Below are 14,422 nucleotides of genomic sequence, written 5' to 3' on the forward strand. Positions count from 1 at the left end.
CTACTTTTCATTCTCCTTCTATGCCCTCCTCTCTTCTAACATCTGATCTTCAATGATCTTCTCTCGCTCCGTGCCTCTCTCTACCCCCTCCTTATTCCCAACGATCTCATCTCCCCTCTCTTCTGCTTCTGTCCCTCAGGTCTTCTCACATGCCTACTCTCTGTCTCTCACAGTCTCTTTCCTGCTCCACCAACTACTCCCTCCTGTATCCAACCTCCACTATTCCGGCTGCACTCTCTCTCTCCTCCACCAACTACTCTCGTGTGTCTCCCTTTTCTTTCCAACTTCGCCTACTCTGACTACACTCTCTCTCTCACCTCCACCAACTACTCCCCTTCGCCTCCAACCTCCCCTACTCCGGCTACACTCTCTCTCCCTCGCCTCCATCAACTACTCTCGTTTGTCTCCCTTTTGTCTCCAACCTTGCCTACTTCGACTACACTTTCTCTCTCACCTCCACCAACTACTCCCTTTTATCACCAACCTCCACTACTCTGGCTACACTCTCTCTCTATATATCGCTATCTCTCACCTCCTCACTCACTCACTCTTCTGTCTCCCACACCCTTCTAACACCCACTCCATTCACACTCTCCTCTATCACTTACTTCCAAAGAAACTCAGTCACATCTTCACTATTCCACTTTCATACCACTCTCACATGCAATACCATACCTGAGCATTCCATCAAGAAATGGGCTTGTCAGGCATTGGGCGAGAGACAGTGGTAGCAATTTCATCATTCAAGGCGCATTAAAGGGGTTTCAGGGCATAGGGCTTTCCCAACTCCCTCACCTCAGCTCTGGGGTAGGATCGGCTCCGGAACCCGCCCTGGTAGGCCCCCTACCCCAGGTTGGGAGGGGTAACCTTCCCTCACTGACCTTGTGAAAAAGTTACCAGGGACAGGCTAGCCAGGAGCTATACACTGGTTCTGGAGGGATTGCTAATCCCATTTAAGTAATAAAGCCGTCTTCCTGGTACAAGAGAGAGAATAGATGATTTGTAATGCTTAATTGACCATGGCAGGGGCTAGAATGATGACAGCCTGAGAACCTATCCTGGACAAGTGATGAAGAAATCCACTATGCTCTGTAGCTAAGAGGAGCCAATGCTCATCGACCACACCCGCTGAAGTGTTTGAGGATCTGCACACTCCGAGAACAGTGAAAGACAGTTTGTTGGCTCGTCAAGGACCATCAGTTAAACATCTTGGCATCTTATTCGATACAGACCTTTCAAGCGGAAGACCAGCGATGAGGCTCAGGAAAGGGCTACCACCAATCCAAAGCAATCAACAACTAAAATTCCTCAGAGTATTAGTCCTTTCGAAACCAGACCCTTGCACCAGCGTCTGTTCGGGAGCAACTTGGAAGGAACCCCAGGCATGTCAAACACCTCAGAGATGAGTGTGCACACTTTGCCACAGCTGAAGAAAACAGACCATGTAAACTCTGAAGGTAAATCTCACCATTGGGGCAAATGATCAAAATCAAGATAATGTACAAAGATGTTTGGGGAATCCGCCCAGAGGATATAAGAACATTAGCTTGCTCTTCCTTGACCTCAGATGGAGAGAATCCTGATCGAATGACCACCCCAAACTGAGAATAGTCATGAAAATCAGACAAAGCAGCAGGTGAAGGACTATGGAGGTCAGTGGCGGCCCATCAGAGGCCACTGCCTAGTCTAACAGCATTCAGGAAATAGCTCAACATTGCCTTATTTATGGACTTCCCTGTCTGCCAGCCCGCTCTGGACACAACACCACCCCTGCAGTTCCTGGTTTCTCACCTATTGCAAAAAGGTGTTGCCCCCATCCACCCCCTTCCCATGCAAGATACCTGACTCAGAAGAGATAGGGAGACGCGTCTTCGGTCCTTGTCATCGTGTATGAGTCGCAGGCTGGTCCCGCAAGCAAGATACCTGACTCAGAAGCGATAGGGAGACGCATGTCGGTCCTTGACATCGTGTATGAGTCGCAGGCTGGTCCCGCAAGCAAGATACCGGACTCAGAAGCGATAGGGAGACGCATGTCGGTCCTTGACATCGTGTATGAGTCGCAGGCTGGTCCCACAAGCAAGATACCTGACTCAGAAGGGATAGAGAGATGCGTTTTCGGTCCTTGACATCGTGTATGAGTCGCAGGCTGGTCCCACAAGCAAGATACCTGACTCAGAAGCGATAGGGAGACGCATGTCGGACCTTGACATCGTGTATGAGTCGCAGGCTGGTCCCACAAGCAAGATACCTGACTCAGAAGCGATAGGGAGACGCATGTCGGTCCTTGACATCGTGTATGAGTCGCAGGCTGGTCCCACAAGCAAGATACCTGACTCAGAAGGGATAGGGAGACGCGTTTTTGGTCATTGACATCGTATATGAGTCGCAGGCTGGTCCCACAAGCAAGATACCTGACTCAGAAGCGATAGGGAGATGCATGTCGATCCTTGACATCGTGTATGAGTCGCAGGCTGGTCCCACAAGCAAGATACCTGACTCAGAAGCGATAGGGAGACGCATGTCGGTCCTTGACATCGTGTATGAGTCGCAGGCTAGTCCCACAAGCAAGATACCTGACTCAGAAGGGATAGGGAGACGCGTTTGCGGTCATTGACATCGTGTATGAGTCGCAGGCTGTTCCCACAAGCAAGATACCTGACTCAGAAGCGATAGGGAGACGCGTGTCGGTCCTTGACATCGTGTATGAGTCGCAGGCTGGTCCCACAAGCAAGATACATGACTCAGAAGGGATAGAGAGACGCGTTTTCGGTCCTTGACATCGTGTATGAGTCGCAGGCTGGTCCCACAAGCAAGATACCTCACTCAGAAGCGATAGGGAGACGCATGTCGGTCCTTGACATCGTGTATGAGTCGCAGACTGGTCCCACAAGCAAGATACCTGACTCAGAAGCGATAGGGAGACGCATGTCGGTCCTTGACATCGTGTATGAGTCGCAGGCTGGTCCCACAAGCAAGGTACCTGACTCAGAAGGGATAGGGAGACGCGTTTTTGGTCCTTGACATTCTGTATGAGTCGCAGGCTGGTCCCACAAGCAAGATACCTGACTCAGAAGCGATAGGGAGACGCATGTCGGTCCTTGACATCGTGTATGAGTCGCAGACTGGACCCACAAGCAAGATACCTGACTCAGAAGCGATAGGGAGATGCATGTCGGTCATTGACATCGTGTATGAGTCGCAGGCAGGTCCGACAAGCAAGATACCTGACACAGAAGCGATAGGGAGACGCGTTTTTGGTCATTCACATCGTGTATGAGTCCCAGGCTGCTCCCACAAGCAAGATACCTGACTCAGAAGCGATAGGGAGACGCGTGTCGGTCCTTGACATCGTGTATGAGTCGCAGGCTGGTCCCACAAGCAAGATACCTGACTCAGAAGCGATAGGGAGACGCATGTCGGTCCTTGACATCGTGTATGAGTCGCAGGCTGGTCCCACAAGCAAGGTACCTGACTCAGAAGGGATAGGGAGACGCGTTTTTGGTCCTTGACATTGTGTATGAGTCGCAGGCTGGTCCCACAAGCAAGATACCTGACTCAGAAGGGATAGGGAGACGCGTTTTCGGTCATTGACATCGTGTATGAGTCGCAGGCTGCTCCCACAAGCAAGATACCTGACTCAGAAGCGATAGGGAGACGCATGTCGGTCCTTGACATCGTGTATGAGTCGCAGGCTGGTCCCACAAGCAAGGTACCTGACTCAGAAGGGATAGGGAGACGCGTTTTTGGTCCTTGACATTGTGTATGAGTCGCAGGCTGGTCCCACAAGCAAGATACCTGACTCAGAAGCGATAGGGAGACGCATGTCGGTCCTTGACATCGTGTATGAGTCGCAGGCTGGTCCCACAAGCAAGATACCTGACTCAGAAGGGATAGGGAGACGCGTTTTCGGTCATTGACATCGTGTATGAGTCGCAGGCTGCACCCACAAGCAAGATACCTGACTCAGAAGCGATAGGGAGACGCGTGTCGGTCCTTGACATCGTGTATGAGTCGCAGGCTGGTCCCACAAGCAAGATACCTGACTCAGAAGCGATAGGGAGACGCATGTCGGTCCTTGACATCGTGTATGAGTCGCAGGCTGGTCCCACAAGCAAGGTACCTGACTCAGAAGGGATAGGGAGACACGTTTTTGGTCCTTGACATTGTGTATGAGTCGCAGGCTGGTCCCACAAGCAAGATACCTGACTCAGAAGCGATAGGGAGACGCATGTCGGTCCTTGACATCGTGTATGAGTCGCAGGCTGGTCCCACAAGCAAGATACCTGACTCAGAAGGGATAGGGAGACGCGTTTTCGGTCATTGACATCGTGTATGAGTCGCAGGCTGCTCCCACAAGCAAGATACCTTACTCAGAAGCGATAGGGAGACGCGTGTCGGTCCTTGACATAGTGTATGAGTCGCAGGCTGGTCCCACAAGCAAGATACCTGACTCAGAAGCGATAGGGAGATGCATGTCGGTCATTGACATCGTGTATGAGTCGCAGGCAGGTCCGACAAGCAAGATACCTGACTCAGAAGCGATAGGGAGACGCGTTTTTGGTCATTGACATCGTGTATGAGTCGCAGGCTGGTCCCACAAGCAAGATACCTGACTCAGAAGCGATAGGGAGACGCATGTCGGTCCTTGACATCGTGTATGAGTCGCAGGCTGGTCCCACAAGCAAGGTACCTGACTCAGAAGGGATAGGGAGACGCGTTTTTGGTCCTTGACATTGTGTATGAGTCGCAGGCTGGTCCCACAAGCAAGATACCTGACTCAGAAGGGATAGGGAGACGCGTTTTCGGTCATTGACATCGTGTATGAGTCGCAGGCTGCTCCCACAAGCAAGATACCTGACTCAGAAGCGATAGGGAGACGCGTGTCGGTCCTTGACATAGTGTATGAGTCGCAGGCTGGTCCCACAAGCAAGATACCTGACTCAGAAGCAATAGGGAGATGCATGTCGGTCATTGACATCGTGTATGAGTCGCAGGCAGGTCCGACAAGCAAGATACCTGACTCAGAAGCGATAGGGAGACGCGTGTCGGTCCTTGACATCGTGTATGAGTCGCAGGCTGGTCCCACAAGCAAGATACCTGACTCAGAAGCGATAGGGAGACGCGTGTCGGTCATTGACATCGTGTATGAGTCGCAGGCAGGTCCGACAAGCAAGATACCTGACTCAGAAGCGATAGGGAGACGAGTTTTCGGTCCTTGACATCGTGTGTGAGTCGCAGGCTGGTCCCACAAACGAAGCTACCTGAATTTTTCAATATCAGGTGTGCCTTGGACTGTACACTATAACACAATAAAATAAGTAAATGTGTGAAATACAATAAAATTGGTGTTATTTTGAATAACCCTGTTAACACAATTGCGATTCGTTTAATTGTCACCTTAAGTTATGAAATACCATTAATACTATACACGTTTTCAGGTGCTTCAAGGATCCATAAAAGGCCGGGTTGGTAAGCTTGCAAAATGCGCCCTTTAAGCTTTGACTTGTATCATTTGGTGAGTGTGCTTCTCCATCAAGCACGTTTTCAAGGGGATTCATTGTATTGACATTTTAAATGTCCAACTAATAATCCCATTATTGATTTTTATATTGCAATGCTGTTATTCACGATGACACCTACTGGAAAGCACGCCTATGTTATGTCAATTGATGCTATTATTGTAATGTTGATGCGATTAATATTTGATAGTGCCATATTATGTTCTGCTGCACCAGGATTTGGGACCATTAAACAAGAATGTCAGCCTTCTAATGTATCATGTTTTTTTTGTTCTGTTTCTTGTAGTTTGGCAGTCATTGGTTTAATGTTTCGAACCAGAAAAAATGTTGTCTCCACAAGGTTTGTAGAAAAAGAAGAAAAGGAGAGCCTTTTTTTAAAGTGCTAAAGCGAAAGGACGCCCTGGCATATCGAGCGGAGAATGGAGCCGCATGCAATGGGAAGAACCCCCACCTCCAAAAAAAGAACCATTGAGGTGATGTGCCTCCAATGCCTCTGCCAGTTGTCAATATGATTAAATACATTGGATCAGATTCCCAAAAAGAAGAAGCCCAATTCCCAAAAGGCATACGAATGAGTGCATCTTAGATGCACTCATTCAGATGTGCTTTTTCCCCCTTTTGCACGTTTGCGCAAATAAGGCAGCATTTCTGCGCATTTAAAAGCACATCCCGAATTCACAGACTGGATGCACTTTTAAATGCGCACAAAGGAGGTTTCACCGCGCTGCACCTTTTGAAACAGGTGCTGGGGAGGTGCAAATCGTGACAGGGACATTCCTGGCCTTGTCATGATGTATTTTTGGCGTGACAGCCACGGTTTAAGCCGTGACTGTCACGCATCCATTAGAAATGCTGTTTTGTTTTTCAGGCGTTTCACCATGACGGGCCCTTTAATGGCCCATTTTAGTGAAATACGCTCCAAGCAACCATGTGGTTGCTAATGTCAGGGTTGGACTTGGCTGTTTGAATGGACCCAAGGGGGAGTTTTTGATAAAATGTGATGCAAATTGTGCAATTTAAAGAATATTTATTGTGATACAATGGTCAAAACTCCTAGTTGCATAGTGAAGTAACTCATCAAACTGGCCCACATCGGGAAAAAAGTGGCCCACTTTGACCAAAAGAACTGGCCCACATTAGCATTTTGCATTTTAGTTCGGGCATTGCCCTGTTGCCTTATATGCCAGTCTGAGTCTGGCTAATGTATGCAAGCGGGCTGGATAGCCATTTTTGTCCCACTATCCAGCCCCTCCTGTAATGCTCAGGTCACCTTGGAGAATAGGGTGACCTCAGCATTTCAGCAAGTAGTAGCAAATGCACTACTATTTGAGAATCTGGCCCATTGTTTTCAAAGATGGACAGCGATTCGATAGGTGTAACATGTGTGCACATTGGTCTGAGCTCCGGAAGTGGGGAGGGGCTACAAAGGAATACTCCTCTTAGGCTTCGACTACTTAAAATGGGGCCAGGTAGAACTTTTCTTTTATGTCAACTCCCACTAGTCTGAAGAACAAGCATTTGTTCAAGTCCCTTTGATCGTTCATTTTGAGGGGAGGGCCGGTCAGGTGCAATCGGGCTGCCGGCAAGGTACGTTTTCTCCAGGGGACTGGGCTGGCTCTTGGTGACATTGTCACTTACTTGTTTTGAAGGTTGCATGAAGTTCATATGCAGCATTAATACATCTCTGTGACAGCACCATCAGACTCAGACCCCAATTGCTCCCGCAGCTACTCCGGCAGGTGCGTTAAAGTGCTGCCCCCTCCTGGAGAGTTATTTAGGGACAGTAGCATGGCAGGCACTCTCTGGGGGTTGGGCAGGGCACCGCTATGCCAGAGCTACCTAGTGCACAGGACGAAGTAGGCCCCTTGGAGAGCAGTCTGCTGCTGGGCAGGAGGGTAGCCTGAAGGTTTGGTAAGAAGATGCATGCACACGAGTAGAACTAAACAAGAGCCCACCAGATTCCGGGCAAAGCTGACCTGTGACTAACCCTGCCCCAGCTCTGCCAGCCTCTCAGGTGAAGTGGCAAGATATGAGTGGAGTGAGGGACTATGGCACAGAGAGGTATTAGGTTCAGAGTGTGAGGGGAATGAGAAGGTGTAGGGGTAGAGCGATGGGTCAGGATCACGGGATAGTGCAGAATAAAAGGTGGGGGGATAGTTAGTGTCCTGAGCAGAATTAGCTTGAAGTGACAAAAGTAGAGGTAGATACGTGCTAAGGGAAATCAGGGCAAGGGCCATGCAAGTGAGGACATGATCAGAATGGGGAATACAAACAGAGTGGCAGAGGGTAGGTTAAAGTTAGAGATAAGGTGCAGAATGAAAGGAAGAAACAGAGTGAAGGGTACAAATAGAGTCATCGTGAGGCAGGCCCAGGGTTACAGTAGGACAGAGTGGTTGCAATAGGGTTAGAGTAAGGGCAGATAGGGTGCAGTGTGAGTCAGGTTACAAGAAGGAGCAATATGAGGGAAAGGTTTACACCAGGGTAAGGGCAGTTAGAGGGCAGGGGCAGACTGAGAGTGTAGGAGCATTGAGGTTTCATCAGAGGGAGAAGGTAGTGAGCATAGAGATAGTGGTGAGTGAGAGTGTAGGAGCAGAGTCAGGTGGTAAGCACAAAGTAAGTCAAGGGTAGGGGCACTGTTAAGATGGACTTCAAAACTCTGACCTGGTGGACAGAGGTTGAGAAGGCCAGCCTAGTTTCCTAGAACAGGGTAACCTTCTCGACAAGCCAGACCAATCAAGGTAGCATTGGCGGGGGCAAGACTAAGGGGGTCATTATGAGTTGGGCGGCAAGGTATACCGGGCACCGGTAAGGAGACCTGTACCCAATTCCGAGGTCCCTTAGTGGGAACCGTGAAGGGTACAGGTCCCGCTAAGGGACCAGGGCACTAATAACGGGCCTGCTATTCACGGGCCCGTTATTAGCGCCTTCCCCATTCCCATTGAGCCCTATGCGGGCACAAATGGTAATGGGGAATGGTTGGTTGAATGGGGAGTTACCGGGTCCGCACAGGTCGGAATGTCCGGTAAGTCCCCATTCAACCAGACCGGTGCCAGACCCAGTATTAGAGGCAGCTATGGCGCAAATAGCACCATGCCTACCTCCAATCTCGGAATGAGGCCCTAAGTATCAGGATGGATGAGGGTGACTGAATGACCTCAATGAGCACACAGAGTAAAGGACACTTACAAATCACTCCCAGATAGGTGTATCTATTTTAAAACTATAAGTACATTTATTCAAGTCCTTTGATGTTTAACACACAGTAATAATCACAGTAATACTTTTAAACAAGCACAATCCTACTAAAATACATATATACAAAACCAAGTGGCCTAAAGGGTTAAATGCACACAATGGAACCACAGCCTAGAAAGGGAATAAAGCAGGCAGTGCAAAGAGTCTTTAGGCAATTATGCAGTAATCACAATCCTAAGTGAAATGCAGTCCAGTCCCTAAGAAGAGGTGAGCCTATTGCTCAAATGTACTTGTAATGCTGGTGGACACGGTAGTGCAGATGGGTGAAAGCGGGGTCTCTTGTAGGGTCTGTAGCAGCTCAGGAAGGTGGGTGTGGTGATGCAGAATAAGTTCCCACTATTCGTGGAGGGTCTCCCCAAAAGGGCAGAACAGGTTCTAGGCGTTGGGAATAGGTTGATAGCTCAGGATATCTGTGGAAAGGAGAATGGCCCTCAGGGGCCACTCATGCATAAAACGTGATGGATGCACTAGGGGCCACTGGTAAGGGTTGTAATTACTCACCGATCCCTGGTGCAATCTGGACGAAACTTCGGCAGTGAAGTCCACTTCGGTTTCCGGTTGAAATGCGGCAACTGTGCGGCTCTGCAACTTTCAGCTGCGAAGTTTCAGCAATGATTCCCAAATGGGGAAGTGCCGAGTTCTCCGCTCCTGGTGGAGGGATCAGGCCAGTTTAACTGTAGCAGGCTTCAGGGCACAGGGGGGCACAGCAGTAAGGCACCTGCAAAGTTCGTCACCATGGCTGGGCAAAACGGTAACTGCGTGCCCTCGGGTTTGTGCATTCTCTCTTTACCTCAGACCTGGGAATGCCAAGTGTACAAAATTCAGTATGAGAGTGTCGTGAACACAGAGCTTGCGATGCACCAATTTTAAAGGCTCTCCTCGAAACGGCTGTGGTTTCAGAGCAGAAGTGCTATGCAAGCTGGTCAGCCCACTGGTTGACCTAGGGACATTTTCGAGGAGGCTTACTTTCAGGGCTTGATGAAGGTGCCGAGAATAGTTAGTCGAACTATTCCAATGGGTCGAAGCATCTTCACAGACCTTCTAGTTCGATCAGATGCAGAAGGGTCCAGTGGGATGACAGGAGGCTCAGGGGGCTGAACCGGCTTCTTAGTTTCAAGATACTTGGATACTATTCTTCGTACAGTGAGAACTCAAGTGTTTGACATGGCATGAGTGATTGGAGCCTTCCCTTATCCAGTATCTCTTTCGCACCAAAACGAAGAGGACCCAATGGGAGATCTACTCACATGTAGGCACACCATATGTAGACCAATAACGGACCATGGTGGTCCCAAGCATTCTCAGCACACCAGACTCTCTTACACCCAGGATGTGTATTGGAACCAGACAGTTCAACCCACATACTGGAAGCACACACACAAGGCATGCAGAAGCCTGTGAAAGCTTGGTGTTTCACAGGAGAATGCATGACCAAATAAGAACTGACCTGAGTTGGCTCGAACCGGGGAAGGTGAAGGGGCAAGATGGCCAAAGGACAGGACAATAAACCTTGTGGCATTGCCATTTTGGATGGAGGATGACATTATATTTATTTATCTTTTTTTTATAAATATTGACAAATGATTTAATACATCCTTATCAAATAAGTTTTAAAATAATTTTTATAAAGTATCACCATTATGGTTTAACATTATTTTGAACATAAAACATAATTTGCGCTTATTTAAGATCCACAAAACCATTCATCCCTACATTCCATTCACTTTACTTCATCATACCATCAATCATACAAATACAAAATAACCTAATCTTTTAGGTCACACTCTAAACATTTTTATACATCAATACAAAATGTAGATCCGCTCAATACAGTCTTAAATTTAACTGCCTGTCTTCACTCAAGCAGTACACTGCAGTACACAAAAATCCATCAAGGGTGTCTAGGGCCTTTAGAGTGACAGGAAGACTCAAGTGCACTGTATTGTAAGGTACATTGTGCACTTGCTACATGTTGTGGAAAAGTAGCTACATTGACAAGGACTAAAGGAAACAAAGTCTCCCAGTACTGACTGTCTTTAAGGGCATGTCAGTTTCCCTATAACAAAGTGAGCAAAAAAGCCCAGGGAAGTACAGCAGAAGTATGTGCTCCACTGGCAAAGCCAGACTATGGTGTAAAACAGCAGCAATAAGTTGGGGGTACACAACTGGATGGAAAACTGCACATACATGGGAATCTTTCCTAACAATCACCCCTCCCAGACCAAAGACAGGGGGAATTAATCCACCCCTGGATGAGTCTCATGTTCAGGTCGGTTAAACGTTCTGGACAACCCACCAGCATTGATATGTTGGACACCTGGCCTATGCTCAATAGTGAAGTCAAAGCCTTGAGGGCTTATGGACCACCGAGCAACATTGGATTCTCCCCCTTTGTGTGCATTAGCCACTTTAAGGGCTTATGGTCAGTTTGCACAGTGAAGGGAGTCCCACAGAGGTAGGGCCTCAGCATCCTTAGGGCCCACACAACAGAGAAACATTCCTTCTCTACTGTGGACCATCTGACCTCTCCACCTTAAACTGGCAACTAATGAAGCCAATAGGGTGTTCCTTACCCTTCTCATATACTTGTGATAGTACAGCTCCTATCCGAGTGTAAAAGGCATCTGTCTGCACAATAAAAGGTCTTTGGTAATCAGGGGTCCTGAGAAAAGGGCCTGACACAAGGAGTCTTTTAAGCCATTGAAGGCCTTCCCACACTCTTCAGACCACATTACCTTCTTGGGTTTCTTGGGGGTTGTGAGAGCAGTCAGAGGGGCAGCTATGGTGCCATAGTCTGCCATGAAATTCCTGTAGGACACAGTGAGTCCTAAAAAGGCTCTCACTTGGGTTTGTGTATTGGGGGTAGGCCAGTCTTGTACTGCTTGTACCTTACTGGGTAGAGGCTGTATCCTCCCTCCACCTACTTCATGCCAAATGTAGACCACTGAACCTTGTCCAATTTGGCACTTACTGGCCTTTATGGTCAAGCGGGCCTTGTGATGGGTCTGCAACACAATCCTAAGATGTTTCACATGATCCTCCCAGGTGGCACTGAAAACTGCTATATCATCCAGATATGCAAGACATAATTCATCAAACCCATTAAGGACATGATTCACAGGCCTCTGGAAAGTGGCAGGGGCATTCTTCAACCCACAAGGCATTACCCTGAACTGGTAAAGACCCTCTGGTGTTTAGAAATCTGTCTTCTCCTTGGCATGTTCTGCAAGGGCTATTTGCCAATAGCATGCAGTGAGATCAAATGTGCTGAGGTATTTGGAGACACTCAACATATCCACTAGCTCATCCGTTCTAGGCAAGGGGTGTGCATCTGTCTTGGTGACAGCATTCAGAGCCCTGTAATCCTCACAGAACCTCAAATCAGAGGTACCTGCCTTTGGAACCAAAACCACTGGGCTGGACCAAGGACTACTAGAGGGTTTAGTAACCCCAATATCCAACATTTTGTTGACCTAAGTCTTAATGTAAGACCTTACTTTGTCTGACATTCTGTATCCCCTACTTTTAGTAGGAACACTATCTCCTGTGTCAATGTCATGTTTGCACCTAAGTGTCAAACCAGGGGTTTGTGAGAACAAGGGGGGAAACTGCCTCAGCAAACTTTTTGCTTCAGCTTGTTGATCAGAAGTCAGGTGAGGGGCCACGTTGACACCCTAAATTGAGCTATCTGAAGGAATGCACTGGAAAAGGTCAGGGAGAGGTTCTGACTCCTCCTCCTCAACATCTGAAGCCAGCAGCAGTGCAGCAATTTCAACTCTTGGGATGAGAGCCTTGAGTCTATTCACATGGAAAACTTTTGGAGCTTGTCCAACTCTTCCAAGGTCCACTAAATTGTTGACCTCACCCAGTGACTCCACCACTGTGCAAGGACCTGACCATGTATCATGTAAAAGCTCTAGGCCTTATAGGATTCATGATCAGGACTTTCTGACCTGGTGTGAAATTGATGAGGGCAGCCTTCTGGTCATACCAATATTTCACCAGTGCTTGCCCTGCCCTCAGTTTTCACTAGCCAGACCCATTAGGAGTACCATCCTCTTTCTAATCCCTAGCGCATAGTCTACTACATTGGTAGTGAGAGGGGGAGTGGGTATCTCCCACCCCTCCTCGACTATTGTTAAGGGTCCCCATACAGGGTGAAAAAACAGAAGTTCAAAGGGGCTGAAGCCAACACCCTCCTGAGATACCTCTCTGTAGGCAAACAGTAAGCATGGTAGTAGAAGATGCCATTTTCTTCTTTGGGGCGCTTGCAGAGCCCCAATCATGCTCTTAAGGGTCCTGTTGAACCGCTCAACTAGACCATTGGTTTGTGGGTGATATGCGAATGAAAACCTAGAGGTGACACTACATTACTTCCACATGGCCTGAATATACTTGGACATAAAGTTGCTGCCCCTATCAGACACAACTTCTTTAGGGAAGCCACCCCTAGTAAATATGCCAAGTAGAGCTTTTGGGATTGACTTGGCTGTCACAGTCTTTAATGGGATGGCCCCAGGATACCTAGTGGCATGGTCGACCAGCACCTGGATAAAGCCATTGCCTGAGGATGTTTAGGGGTTAAGGGGACCAACAATGACAATTCCTACCCTCTCAAAGGGTAACTCCACTACTGGGAGTGGTACCAATGGAGCTTGGATTGTTATGACGATTTTTCCAGATAACTGGCATGTTACACAACTCCTGCAGTGACTTTCTACTTGCATCGCCAGATTGGGCCAGTAAAGGTGCATGGATAACCTTTTCTTGGTTCTCTTGATCCCAAGGTGACCAGCAAGTGAGCTTCATGCACCAACTGCAAGAGGAAGGGTCTTACAGCAAGGGGAATCACCAACCTCCTATGGTCTCCTGTACACTCTTTGGGCTCACTGTAGAGGAGCCCACCTTCCCAATAAATCCTATGCTTCCCAGGGGGTTTACCCCTCACCTGGTAGCAGGCCTATCTCCTTAGGCCTTCAAAAGATGGGCACTCACGTTGGCCCTTACTGAAGTCCATCCTGTCATGACCACCTTCCACTAACAGAGTCTGTAGCTCAGGATGGTCATCAGGATCAAGGATTTCAGGTAATGCCTCTTCCTCGTCAGGTTCAGGTGTTTGACCAACTACCTCCACCTCAGTGGTAGGTGGGTTAGGGGGAATATTCTCTGTGCCTCTTTTGTGTTTCTTGAAGCCTTTAGCCTTAGGTTTCCCCTTTGACTTAGGCTTTGCGTTGGAATTGGCCAATGCAGCCCTTGTTTGTGACCTTGTGCATGGTCTCTGTGCTGTGTTACCCACAAGCCCTAGAACTCTGAGATCATTCCCCAGCATGACCTTTCCTGGGACATCTCTCTGAATGCTCACTGGAATCCTGACCACTGTACCATTCATAGTAACATTTACACGCATAATTGGGAACTTTAGAGGTGGGCAATCAGCCAACTTAGTGGGTAACAGAGGAGCTCTGACAACTTCCTCTGGGTCTACCAAGGTAGAATCCACTACAGTTCTGCTGCACCCAGTATCCCTACGGGCAGGAGTCTCTACTGTCCTTAAAACAGTGCTTGGTATTATCAGGAATCCTAGCATACGCCTCTGAGACTTTAGGCTCACAGGAATCCAGGGAAATGAAAACCACCTCAGAGTCTGT

The sequence above is a fragment of the Ambystoma mexicanum genome, chromosome 11 (genome assembly GCF_040938575.1).
Source record: "Ambystoma mexicanum isolate Mex_15411 chromosome 11, UKY_AmexF1_1, whole genome shotgun sequence".
In the NCBI taxonomy this organism is placed as follows: Eukaryota; Metazoa; Chordata; class Amphibia; order Caudata; family Ambystomatidae; genus Ambystoma; species Ambystoma mexicanum.